Raw genomic sequence first — 14,650 nt, 5'->3', positions numbered from 1 at the left:
AACGACATGAGGGAGATATCCGCTATCATCTGTGAAACGGTTATTTCATAACAGTCAATCAACTCGTGATGACGTTCGTAAAATTATCAAAGAGTTGATTTCAACTTCACCATTTGTAACTCTTAATTTAATACCTTCATTGCGTGCAGCAACCCTCAATCAAGGAAATCATGATAGAAAACACAAGCCCGGGAATATCGTATCAGTTGGGAGTTGGGAGATATATACTCCGTTTGCACGTGGGTGCGGGATTTTCTCGCTGTATTAAAGACTGATTTGTCAAGAAATCAATATTTGTACAAAAAAAAAAAAAAAAAACAAAAAAAAAAACAATATTCAAAGAAGATTAGACGCACTCATAAGGTCCATCATGACAATGTTGCACCTTGCAGTTGTCCTGTTAGTACCGGATCAAATTGTCGCCTTCTGACCACAGACATTTGTAAAATGTAACCAGTCGCTGATTCACAAAGCATCCAAAATTTAATTCAAAACTTTGCAGCCTAAGATGGGATACATTGCCTCATTACGTTATTAAATTTGTTTGCCATTAAAGTTTCGTCCACACAAACCTCTATTTTAGGAACAATGAAACCACAGAATGGCGTGTTTATAACAACAGTGGTCTAAATATTGAAGTAAGGTCATAGGTTAGGTGCTATCAATAAAAAAAAACAAACAAGTAAAAACCTTTTGAGATGACGTGACACTGGATGTTCATACTAAAAATCATAAAGCACAAAGGGATACCCTTATTATTCGGGACAGAACTTTCGTTTTCAATTGCTTTAAGATCTTAATATTAACACTTTAGATTCGGAAAGAAAAATTAAATTTTCGTATCATACTTTTAGAAAGCGACAAAGTTAATTGGAGAAAACTTCAACCATTATTTTTGATACAAATTGAACTTTTAATTGTTAAATTTATAATTCTCATTATCTGAAATATAAAGAGATAAATTCTACAGGTAGGCCAAGTTTTGTATATATGTATAAGTGTTCTGGAACTGTTCCATTTGCATGGTTACTACAGACAATATTTTTCTATATTCATCATTGAGCAAACTATTTGTACTAATAATTATGCTTTGGTTTTTTTACAAATCTGCTCACTTCTTTAAAAATACAACACAAGAGGTACATTATTTGACGTCACTGACTCTTTTATTTTAAAAAGGTATAATTGTTTTATTTGTAAGACAAGATTTAATGAATGGCTATTATTTATTTTGAATTTATTGAACCATAAAATTAATTTTTGACTCTTCACATTGAATAATCCGCGAGGCGGATTATGTAAAATGTGAAGAGTCAAAAATTCATTTTATGGTTCTATAAATTGAAAATAAATTATTGCCATTCATTATAAATAAATATCTATCAAAAATAAAGCTCAAAGAACTTTTTATATCATTTATATTACCAATAACAACGTACATACATGTTGGCGTATGAATACACACCGTCAGAGTGGGCGTGTCGTCATAAAAATTGATAATATTGAAAATAAAACTAATAATTTTAACCAATCAGAAGACAGTAAATACACCAAATTTATTTATAACATTACAATGTTAATTTTCAATGTATATAAATACTTAATTTCATTAGTATCAAAATATACAGAAAAAATGCATTAAGTTATTATCAATAATTGCAATTAGCACGATTGTCATCTCCGCTAGCCTCAACTCCACCTTGATTGATAAAAGTCAGACATTATTCTTGACCAATGGTAGCACTTGAACTCTCTTCAGTGTGGAGGGGCAAACACCGTATAGTAGCGTCTACAGTTTACAAACTTGGCGAAGCAGGTACTCTAACGTTTACAACGAAAATTAGTAATTTGACGTTCCAACGTTAGTGCAAGAAACACATATCCAGAAATCAACGCCACTTTGCTTATTTGAATATTATACTAAAGAAATCGGATACGGGTCACGGAAATTACATTAAAATGATAGGGAATTTTGAAAAATTGTCTCTTTTAATTTTAATTTAAGTGATAAACAGGTTGCCGGGGCAGAAAATGAATATACACAACAATATACACCATTTAAACGAAACATAATGACTGTTGTTGCAAAAATACAGGTTCCTGAGCTATTTTAAAAATCGAAGCGAGAGGCTTTAACATTGCAGTGTAAAATACAGGCTAAAATGGCTGAAACGTCAAATTTGCAAACTTCGTGTTGAAAATTGGCTTACAAGGCCATTACAAAAACAGGTTGCCGGGGTGAAATTTGAAACTTGAATTTCCAAAGAATAAGCAAGTCCAAACCTTGTATATGTAGTCGTTGAACTCTAGGTTCCCACGTAAAATTAAAATGTCACTATTTCAAGAAGAATAAACTCACAAAAGCACGAAAAATTCACTAAATTCGCGTTCAATGTTTTGATTTTGACCGCCTGACAACTTTACGGAAATATCAAAGTGATTGTAAACAAGGACTCTGTGACGGGCAACTTATAATATCCGTGTTTTAAAGATTTTAATGATATCAAGCCTATCAAGCCAGTCTAGTTCAAACTACTATCACGTGGTACAATTCTCATTTACATATTATGAATATTAATTAGCAAAACCACTACTAATTTCTGGCTATGATATGAATGAACTTCTATTAGTTAGATTTTAAGTCGAATTAAAAAAAGAAGTGTGTGTGTGTGTGTCATTTAATATCGTCGAATGTTTTTGGGGTAAAGAGTTTTTGCACCCTCAGCACGTGGTTATTGTTTTTCTACATTTTCTACATTTATACGTGATCATGTTAAAGGCACTTTTTGATTGGATGCAGCATGTAACGACTGCAACCAATGAAAATCATAACTTTGTGGATCCGAAATTCTCTCTCAATCCGCCCAAGGTGGAGAGGAGGGTATTGGATCATATAACACTTGTCTCGAGAAGATGCACGATTGTATAAAACGTTGTATAAAAATAAATATCACAGTATATAAATAATTGTTTCCATCTTCTTCGCAGTGAAAGCGACGACTTTCGCTGTTGGTAAACATAAGTCCACTGAATTGCCAAATGCAAATCCCTTCTAAGTTCCTGTATAGCTTGTTTCAATGTCATGAGAACCTCATATGTAAGCTAGGTTGTCCGAGTTTTTGCTTCAATTTTAAAATTGTGAAGGCGATGATCCTGAAATCAATAATAACAATTGTAAGGAGTGATGTCATATATTAGCCTGAATTATATTTATTCTATAATATGCTTTAACAAACTTATTCTTAAAAGGTTACCAACTCAACACTGTAACTAGGTCATTGAATATAGTTTTTATTGGTATTAATATTGATTTTGTTATCAGTAAATTAAAAGCAAACTAAATATTATTGTTATATAATACATATACATATTCAAGGATCTACAATCTGTCGATACCTGTATATTTGCATTGCACAAGGTATCTGGTTTTTTCTCTGTTTATGACGTCTTTAAACTAAATCCATTGGATGTTGAATGTGTACTGATTGATAATTTAGTCTGAGATGCAAGAATTGTTTTATTGGTTGTAACTTTGAACTAGCTGTCAGTAACTGCCAGCAATCTCAGGTCTCTACTTCTAGTGTATTTTCGTTGACTCAACTTGTTGGGAGATACAAGTATACCCGGCCACGTCCACTCTAGTATTTATATTTGTATTCATCAGATGAGTTAAGCATTTTTCAACTGATTTTTATAGTTCTTTTATTTTGTTGTACTGTTACACCACTGTCTTAGGTAAGGGGAGGGTTAGGATCCCGCTCGCATGTTTAACCCCGCCACATTCTGTATGAATGAGCCTGTAATTTTAGTGGTTGTTTTTTTCGTTTATTTTTTGTACATAAATTAGGCTGTTAGTTTTCTCGTTTGAATTGTTTTACGGTGGCTTTTCTCATTGTCGCACGGTGACCTGTAGATGTTAATTTAAAGACTTTAAAACTGATAAAAATAAAAAATTCTCTAAAATATTTGTTGAAATTTTAAAGAAATAATGACTGCCATAGATTTGACATTTGACTTTGGAATTTTCAAAATAGCTGCCGTTTCCATAAAAACAATTCCAGCACACATGTTGAAAATTGAAGAACGCTTCAAATGCTTTTTTATGGCAATTTCACGGACAAGGTCAGCATCCATTATTGCTTGCAATGCCAATGGGAATTCTAGTGGCTATCTTTTACATTTTTGACTTTTTTTCATAAAGCTATTGAAGTATTTTTAAAAGATATTTATTAATCTATAGCATTTAAATATTTGGGGGTCAGTGGTCGTGATTACGATAACTTCATATAAGAGTTGGACTTAACACATTTATAAAGTGTTGTTTCATTGATAAGTTTATATGATGGTAAGATCTACTTACATTTATATAATGGTAAGATCTACTTAATCAATGAATTTATATAATGGTAAGATCTACTTACATTGATATAATGGTAAGATCTACTTACATTGATATAATGGTAAGATCTACTTACATTGATATAATGGTAAGATCTACTTACATTGATATAATGGTAAGATCTACTTACATTGATATAATGGTAAGATCTACTTACATTGATATGATGGTAAGATCTACTTACATTGATATGATGGTAAGATCTACTTACATTGATATAATGGTAAGATCTACTTACATTTTGAAATGCCATTATGCTAAACCTTTATAGAGCTTCTTCAAAAAATCTACAAGAAAAATCTACTAGTTAGTATAAAAAAAGACAGTTTTCCATAGTATGTCTATAATTTCCCACATATTAATGCTTAAATCTACAATAACATACATGTATATATAGTGGAATTATTCTATAAGCCAATTAAGATATGGTTGTCTTGGTATTGCTGCTAAAGTTGACTTTTTTTGGTTATTTTGAGTACATTCTTAAAGTATCTTCCATCATGTTTAAAGATATTTGTTGCTTTAAAACACAACTATACTATGGAATCAACATTTAATATGTGCATCCTTAAACCTCATATAAATCGCTTTCATTTCTCGCTAAATACATGAAAATACAACCAGAAACTGAAATAAATTAACAGATTTTACATAAACTGTAAAGATTCTGTTTTGGTTAATTAGTTATCTGACGAGTGATCGTAGAGCAAATTTTAATGGGTATACATTAAGCTTTTGTATATCACCCTTAATTTTAAATCACAAAAAAACCTCTTATCTAGCAGTTTTGAAAATCCCCCTAAATTTCAACAATATGTTGATTGAGTAATCAATGATAACAACGACCTTGACCGGCTATACAGCCCTTGCATGGTCGGTGATCTGAATACGACTACAAATGGAAGTTTTTAACGACCTTGACTGGCTATACAGCCCTTGCACGGTCGATCCGAATACGATTGGTCCTGCTGTGTACTTCATTGTGGAAGAATTATGATAACGAGGCCAAATACTACCACGTGATAGTAATCCGTATGGTAAAGACGGCTGCTCAGCTGGTCACAGATACACATTGTTATTTATATCTTACCAATTAAAGGCTTGAAAGCCAAAGGATTCTCGGAAGCAGACAATTTATTTTGCATCTGAAAAAAGAGAATAACTCATGTTTACATTAGGTCCACTTCAAATATGTCATTATTTGAATTCCAAAATTCATGAAACCGCAAACTAAAAAAAAATGATGCATATGTTTTTTTATAACTAAATGAATAGTTTTCATTATAAGACTTATGTACATATATTATTTTTTAATTGCTTGCTTCCAGGATGCAATTCGCCGAAATATTTTCCGTTTACAAGTGATCTAAGCGTGGCCCTTCTCATAAAAATTCCAGTGATCGCAATACGCATGATCTGTCATTGAAATAAACTATTATATAACTGTTCATGTTATACACATAAACTTCCTCCCCCCCCCCCATGCCCCCCCCCCCCGGAATTAAAAATAATTGACGTCGGACTAATATAAAAGTGTGACTGATGGTTAGGAAGAAGTTACAACCATATTCTCAAAAAACCCAAGGACTTCCGGTTACAGTGATAGACATAACCACTTACCCTTTCCTGTCCGAAATACATGTATGCCAGCCACACAAACAATGTCAGGAACAGAAACGGCAATATCATCCAACGTCGGTTTAAAATCTTACTCATGTACAAAGAGGATTTTCGACCAGTAAATAAAGTTAACATTTACTCTCACTGTCGTACATACAGGATAAATTCTTTTAGTTCGATTTTATTCTCTCGCTCTCAATCATATGTACGCATTTGAAGACTGTGGCAGGGTTTCATGCAGCTAATATGTGCAAACGTAAATCTTTCGTTTGTTAATTTTTGTGTTTCTTGTATACAGAATTAGTTAACCATGCATTTAGTTAATTATTATAGCAAGTTCTTATTTTGGCAAACCAATCACTTCATCCTAGAAAAGATCTCTCTCTATGATCCTTTCGTTCCCTTTCTTGGTATCCACAGCGAGAACTCGGCTGTTTTGCGTTCATTGAATCTTCTCCTACCAATTGTCTGAAAGTATAATTACCGTTATTGACACATGTCGTTAATTGGCCGTTTCAGAATCTCAATCATCATGGGTAATTTCATTGTTCGTACCCCAAAATGAAAGTAACGTTACGTCATTGGTTAAATTTCCATTGTTTATGATATTTTTAACCAATCAGGACGTTTTGGTGTACACTTTTAAAAATATTACCCAGGATGCATTAGATTATGAAACGGCAAATTGCAAAATATTGTATAATATGTTCAAAGAAACAGAAAATAATGTGGATAATGCTTATGGACACTTTCAAATCAAACCATCATCACTAATTCTTGAAAAAGATATCGTATTTCATCTAATTGCAAACCGGTTATGTGATACATTTTGAAAGGACTAACACTGTGAATCGTATGTATTAAAGTACAAGCAAACAAAGACAAGACCAGATCCTTTCTTTAAGCAGAATAATGGCCTAAATACATGACCGACCATGCGAAAACAACTTTTTGCTTAACAAGATTGTGTAACATTCCCGTAATAGCAGTTAGCCATTTCAATATTGGAAAAAAAAACATGGGCTTTGCTCATTGTTTAAGGCCGTACGGTGACCTATAGTTGTTAATTTCTGTATCATTTTGGTATCTTGTGGTCAGTTGTCTCATTTGCAATCATATCACATTCTTTTTTAAATTGAAAGATTTTAACAAATATATTAGAATACATCAGTTTCCATATCTTCGCTATTGGTATTATCTTTTGATGCATATCATACCCCAAGTAAAGCTCTCATATTGAAATTTAGGATAAAAAAGGAAACCAAAACTAGATATTCGTTTATAATTGATTTATTGACGTCGTCATCTGCTCTAAGGGGCTATACGGTCATTTCATTTATAGGCGGATGGAGTTGTAATCTCTGTCCTGCCTTTTTATTTTTCAATCTATTCAGTCCGGCCTTTTTTTTTATTAGTTAATCCTGACTTTTTTTTACAAAACATGTCATCCTGTCTTTCTTTTTGCGTACATTGTTTTAAAAATATACGCCGTTCTTTTACACGTATTGGAAATACACATTTCTGTAAATTGTCATTCCACATTTTAACCTAGTCTAGACTTTGTAAAAAAAGTAATAACATTGTTTTAATATATATATAGGCAACCAAGGTAATACTTAAAAACTATATCAACAAAACCATGTTTGGGTAATGCTGTAGACTATTTAAACATATTTGTATAAATATTGAAATGTCATTTGGTTTAAATATTATAGTAAGATCAGATTCAACTTGAAGTAATAATTATAAGAACATTAGACAAACTGCACGCAAATGCTGTGGTTAATGCTGTAGACTTTTTTTAACAGCTTTATCATAAATATTGAATGTCCAAAGATTGTATTGTAAATAAACTCAGTGCATGTGTTAGTTTACTTAATTTATACAAGACTAAGGAATGGTTTCTTTTAAAAATCGAAAAGTAGCAAATTGTAAAATTCTGATCATTATTGTCGTTTTGTTTTAATATTAGGGTTAGATCAGATTAAACTCGTCAGATGGGGAAGTAATATAATAACATTTAACAAACTAAACACAAATGCTGTGTTTCAAGGAGTGAGAGCAAAGACACAACCACGATTCGACTACGAAGAAAACTATAGACTAGTTACAGCCAATTTCATTGAGTGTGTAGGCAGATGTAATATTTTTGGTTAGCCTGCTTGTTAGCTGAACCGTGAAGTCATTGTTAGGTTAGGTAACTTACCCTCCACTAAGAGTAGAATGGTCCGACAGATAACCGATATATCTGTCTGTCGGACTAGGCTACTTTGAAAGAAAGGTAGTATACCTTACCTAACAATGACTTCACGGTTCAGCTAGCAAGCAAGCTAACCAAAGATATTACTCTTTAATAGCTACACACTCAGGGAGCATGATACAGCTGCTTTAGCTATCATATATTATAATAGATATGAGTGCATGTTGTTTCTTCTTTATGTTTCATTATATTATTATCGTATGGCTTTTACACATGTGTAATTTGTTATAATCAATGTGTTATGTATTGCTTTGTAAAAGGTGAGACGTTGATAAAATATTGTATTGTAGTATGATTCTATATGTAACCTTATAAAATGTTTTGAAATTGATCTTATTTCAATCTAACTTTTGATGATTAAATATGATTTAAAATAATTATGTCACTTACCCTTTTCAATGTGGTCCTGTAGTATTATTTCCAGGTATACCGACATCCGAATCTAGAATGATAAATTGTACGGCATTTTACAATTATACTAATTATTGTTCAGACTTTCAAACACAGAAATATAAATATAACTTTGTGTATTAATTCCGGTCAAATACTAGGACGTTAAATAATGTAAAATTTAAATGTCCTATAATTTAGTTATACGGCAGGCGGGTGGATGTCAATGTAAACAGCTTAATTATTAATAGAAAAACTGTGTATTTTAAATATCATGAATGTAAAGTACACGTATCAATGACCGATCAAGCTATTGTAAAAGAACAAAGACCAAAAAGTTTTTTTCAAATGATACTAGAGACACGAAACCGTCAAACGAAAAATTATATTCTCTGACGATACGATACACACGGCCATACTGAGCCATCATGGATAAGTTTAATCATGGGTATCACATCTATGGTTTAATTAAGTGTCAGAAGTGATACATGGCATAGATAGTTTAATTAAGTGTCTGCATGAGGGAGGTCATACATTTCTGATATATGTACCCTTTAAAACCATTTTTCTCTATCCTCCTGCACAATAAAATCAACCCTTAAGATAACGAATAAACGTTTTTTTCTTCCGAATCTTATCGTTTAATTGCACGTGGATAATTCTTGCTCTAGTCCAAGTCGATTAAGATTTATTATATATATTAATATTTCATGTATGTTTTTCCCTTTCTTTTGCATCAGATTTAAATTAGGCAGGGTTTGGATAATCTGAAATTAAACACAAAATTAAAAAAAAAATCTTATGAAAATCAAGAATTATGAACCTTCTTTTAAAATACATTTCAACTACAATGTATGTCATAATTTACTTTTAAATGAAAAAAAACAACCTCAAGATACTAATTCCTATAATGCTAGATAAGATGTTTGAAGAAGAAGGGTTTTAATTCGAAAAATTTGCGTTTAAGTCTAACACGTTAAGTCTAAAGTACCATGGCTTGCAGGTGTATTTAAAATTGATTGATGTTAGTATATTTATTGTAAGTTTACAAGTTCTTCGTACTAACATCTTTATTGAAAGTAAATAAAAGTTTTGTCAGACTTGAGTTTGTTTTACAGCGTTAAAAGTATGTATCATGTAAAATTGAACGGAGTTGTTATAAAATGCTTAGTTTTCAGAGGCTTTCAAATATTTTGGTAAACTAATAAATGCTATGATAAATTTATTTTTCTGGCAATTGACGGCATTTAATATTTAAGTTATGGTAAAACTATAAATCTAAAAATTGTCTGAAACATTTAAAAAATGAAAGTCGAAAACTAGTTTGAATAAATACACTGACGTGAGTTTGTTTGATCATACCAAATATTTGATTAGAGCGTAATACACGTATAAATGACATGCAATTGGTTTTGAATTAAAATCTATAAAATATTAATTTTACAACACTTTCTTTGTTAGATATAAGGCAGAATGGTTATACAATCACGTGGGCCAGAATATATTCTTCTTAAGTGTCCTTGAAATATATTTAAAATAAAATAAGTATCAGGACATGCATTCATTCTTCTTCAACATTTTTGTCACGACTTTCTTTGTTAAGATTCTCCTGAGTATGAAATATTTGCCCGGCACTGGACGTTAAGGTTTTAGCAAGCGGCAACAATACAGTCATCCATCAATATGGTTCAATGAATCAGACGCTTAAAGGTATAAACATCATAAGGGATTTAAAGGGGAAATTGTTTATTAAATGTAGCAACAATATACATGTTGTACGTTTGTTATAATGTGATTCATAAGTGTTTAAATATATCGTTCTCGTTTATAATATAGATTAGATCCCATTGGTTTTCCCGTTTGAGTGGTTTTACATTTTGATGTCCTTTATAGCTTGCTGTTCGGTGTAAGGACCGTACTTTGACCTAAAATGGTTATTTTTTTACGTACTATGACTTGGATGAAATGTTGTCTCCTGGTCAATCATACCACATCTTCATATATATGTATCGAATGAACAAAAGGACGGATTTGATTTTGGATTTTTTTTTTATACATAAGTTTCTATTCTAAATAATTGTGATAGTCAATATCTGATAAGAATTCATTTGAATAGAAATGAAATACCCCCGCCAAAAAAAGAAAAAAGGTATAGCCAGCAATACAAAAAATAAAGATTTATGAAATAAACTCAACGAGGTAAAAAAACATCGAAAGCATTATAACCTATCTATTAAATCTCTTTTATAAAAAAATAATTCGATGGTCATGTCAATATCAATACCATCATTGTGAATTACAGAATATACCGTTTCACCTAATCTATCACTTTCCCTCTCCACCATTTAAAATCTAATACTTGTGTGTGTGTGGGGGGGGGGGGGGGGGGGAGGGTCGAGCCGAACAACTGTATTACTAGCCTGTCAACACAGGTTTGACATGAGGTTGTGAGTTCGATGCTCGAATTTTGCGAAGCACTCGACTCAAATCTTAATTGATTAGGATTGTAAGTTTTCCTCCCGAAAGGTCAGTGGTTCTGTCGGGGCACTACGGCTTCCTCCAGCAATAAAACCTGACTGCAACAAAAAGCACAAAAGTATTGACAGTGGCGTGAATCAATTAATTTAATACTTGTGCGTCTCATGTTCTTGTATGCTACTCAATTATTTACCAAAAGACTATGCAGTGTGGGCTTAGCTCAATTGTTGAAGGCAGTACGGCAGCAGTACGGTGACCTATATTTGTTTTATTACTATGTCAATTGGTCTCTTGTGGAGAGTTGTCTCATTGTCAATCATACCAAATCTTCATTTTATATGATATAAACTATTAAAGTCGGGCTTAGAAATCAAACACTTGTATTACATGTTTAGATCTAAAAGTGTTTAGGATTGTGTTTAATTTCTAGACACATTTCTAAGTAAACACATAATATCTAAACATGACTTGAATTTAAACACTTTTAAAGCTAAACACAATCATAAACACATTGTAATGAGACACGTTTAGACTTAAACATTTAAAAAACAAGTGAAACTGCGAGCTACTGCTCACTGATGATACCCCCGCCGCAAGTGGATAATATTAATAGTGTAAAAATATGCAAGTGTTCGGTAAACAGGAAGTTGTCGAGTGATGAATCTGAAAACACATCACACGGTATAGCTGACTTATAAAAATCCTGAAACCAAATTTCAGAAATCCTTGTATTGTAGTTCCTGAGAAAAATGTGACGAAAATTTTCAACTTGGCTATCATGTGTAAAATCATACAAGTGTTCGGTAAACAGGAAGTTGTCGAGTGATGAATCTGAAAACGCATCACACGGTATAGCTGACTTATATAAATCCTGAAACCAAATTTCAGAAATCCTTGTATTGTAGTTCCTGAGAAAAATGTGACGAAAATTTTCAACTTGGCTATCATGTGTAAAATCAGACAAGTGTTCGGTAAACAGGAAGTTGTCAAGTGATGAATCTGAAAACGCATCACACGGTATGGCTGACATATATAAATGTTGATACCAAATTACAGAAAGGGTGGATGTGTAGTTCCTGAGAAAAATGTGACGAAAGTTTCATGGGACGGACTGACTGACGGACTGATGGACGGACTGACGGACTGACGGACTGATGGACGGACGGACGGACAGACAGAGGTAAAACAGTATACCCCCCCTTTTTTAAAGCGGGGGTATAAAAAGGTGCACAAAAGATGTGCTTAGAAATGTGTATTTGATCTAAACACCATTTTTACAGTGTAATAACAGTTGCCTATACATTGCTTTCAACAGTGTTAAACACTCGATCATCTGATACTTATTCAATTATTCTTCCTGTGTGTAACTTAAGTATAATTATCCCAAACGGACTCATAACAGTTGCATATTGCATCTAATCTCGTCATTTAATACCTATATTATAGGGATATAGGCTGGCCTGATATAAGCTGGCCTCTTGTTTTGTTTTCTTTATTTTTTCTATTTTTTATATTTTAATTCAAAGACATTTTCTCTATTCTGTAGCATATATATACAGACCAGAAGCTAATTTGTATTCTTCTACATATGAAATACTGACAAAAGAAAATAAAATACACATGTTGTTTTGTTGTATGTCAGTTATAAACCCTATGTAACAACTTACTCAGTATTACATGTTAAATGTGCAGTCTGAGTGCATAATTTTTTTTAAATTAAACATAGTTTAAATTTTTGTAGAAGAAGAAATAAAGACTCTAGCTGGTTCTAAAGTTTGCTACAAGTTTTCAAAACTGGTGACAAAATATAGAAGCTGGTGATTTTCTGGCTCGAACTTATTGGGAGCCAGAGCAGCCCCTGCTATTTAAATCTATTTCATGCATGCCACTTAACAATAAACCATGATTAATCCAAATGTACTCGTATAACAGTTGCAAGTGTTTTGCATCCGATAGTGTTAAAACAGATCTTTTTATACTAACCTTTTCCAAACTTCATGTACATTATCCAAACACAGAATACAATGAATAAGTAAGGGACAATCAACCATCGTTTATAAGCTAGTACCATAAGACTCATTCTGAAATAAATACTATTTTAGATCAGTAAATTAAATTATCAGGTAGTCTTTATTACACTCAGTAGTGTGTTAAAGTAACTTTATTAGAAATGTAGATATATATGATATCTTAAAAGTCTCTCATAAATCTTTCTTTAAATCGATGAACACTTTACAAATGGTTTAAATGATTTATAGGTTATTTTATTCTTTCTGTTGTATACATTTTACAAGTGATTGATTTACACAATATATAGTGCTCAAGCTACCTGAAAGGTTGTTTAAGTGTAATAAATCTTTAATATTTAAATCCTTTGCGTGTTGGTTAGTTCTAGTTTTTGAACTTTATAAAATTTAAAAAAAGATTTAAGATCCGATCTGATAAAATTGTGAACTTATATTGCATGAGTCTTTATGAATGACTGTATATTATATTATTATGATATCATTATTCTCTAAACAGCACATAAGTGTATGTATACATCTTTATGTTTATTTGGCAATAAAAATTATCTGTGTAATATCCGATGTATGTAATCCATAAATTTAATTATTCATCTGTGTAATATCTCATGTAATGATCCATAAATATAATTGTATGTTTAGCACTGAGGAAATTAAGAGCAGTGCTAGAAATTCAAGGTGGTATTAAATATTTAAGTGGGAGAGCACCAACAGACCAACATTAAATAGGTTAAATGATCCGATTGCATGGCAGATATAAGTTGTCCATAAATACAAACTTTAAGATAATATTAGAGGGGGCGCTGACTGACTTAAAAAGGGACACTCATGCTTTAGTGATTCCCTTTATAATCAACCAAATTTGTCCCACATTTCGACCCCAGTCTCCCTGAATCTGCCTATGGATATAACTATATTATTATTCATGTAATTAATAGTCACTTTATATATATATATATATAGTTAATGTTTAAACCTAAAATATTATGAACTTAGAAAAAACAAATAATGAAATATATATATCATTTGTTTACCTTTCATTATTCTTCTCCTCGTGATATTGAAATTGAGTACTAACCTTGAACGTTTGTCGTTGAACTTAGACAAAACCAAACAATAATAAGAAGTAAAGTAAAGTCACTTGTTCTGTGAAATAATCCAGGCAATAAAAATACTACTCAGACATGTCAGATCTGTGAATTAATCCAGACTGAGTCTGGAAAAGCAATAACGTTCAGAAATCTGATGAATATAATCAGCTAGTTCTTTACTCTCTTCTGTAATATGACAAAGTCTTGTATTCCTTGACATATATATCACATGCGTTGTCGTTTGATGTTCATTCATGGATACAATACAATATGAAGAACTCTTTAAATTTTCAGCCTTGTTCATGTATGTACAGGTGAAATTAACACCTTTCCATTGATATTACTTAATAATTTAAACAGATATAATTCGAGAGCGAACAATTAAAGA

At 31.8% G+C, this 14,650-nt stretch overlaps 1 long non-coding RNA gene across 2 annotated transcripts; it reads right to left on the bottom strand.

The window, feature by feature from the left end:
- Positions 1 to 1,400: 1,400 nt before the first annotated feature.
- On the bottom strand, positions 1,401 to 14,341 carry LOC143076676 (uncharacterized). 2 transcript variants are annotated; one of them, XR_012978746.1, is made up of 7 exons: positions 14,250 to 14,341; positions 13,131 to 13,228; positions 8,670 to 8,721; positions 6,020 to 6,487; positions 5,490 to 5,544; positions 4,638 to 4,686; positions 1,401 to 3,153 (listed from the first exon to the last, which is right to left on the bottom strand). It is a non-coding gene; the product is annotated as an uncharacterized LOC143076676 (long non-coding RNA). The 2 variants fall into 2 exon arrangements; XR_012978745.1 differs by lacking the exons at positions 13,131 to 13,228; positions 14,250 to 14,341 and having other exon boundaries at positions 8,670 to 8,918.
- Positions 14,342 to 14,650: the final 309 nt, after the last annotated feature.

Source organism: Mytilus galloprovincialis, chromosome 5 (assembly GCF_965363235.1).
Source record: "Mytilus galloprovincialis chromosome 5, xbMytGall1.hap1.1, whole genome shotgun sequence".
Lineage (NCBI taxonomy): Eukaryota > Metazoa > Mollusca > Bivalvia > Mytilida > Mytilidae > Mytilus > Mytilus galloprovincialis.
This window is presented reverse-complemented; position numbering and strand designations above follow the sequence as displayed.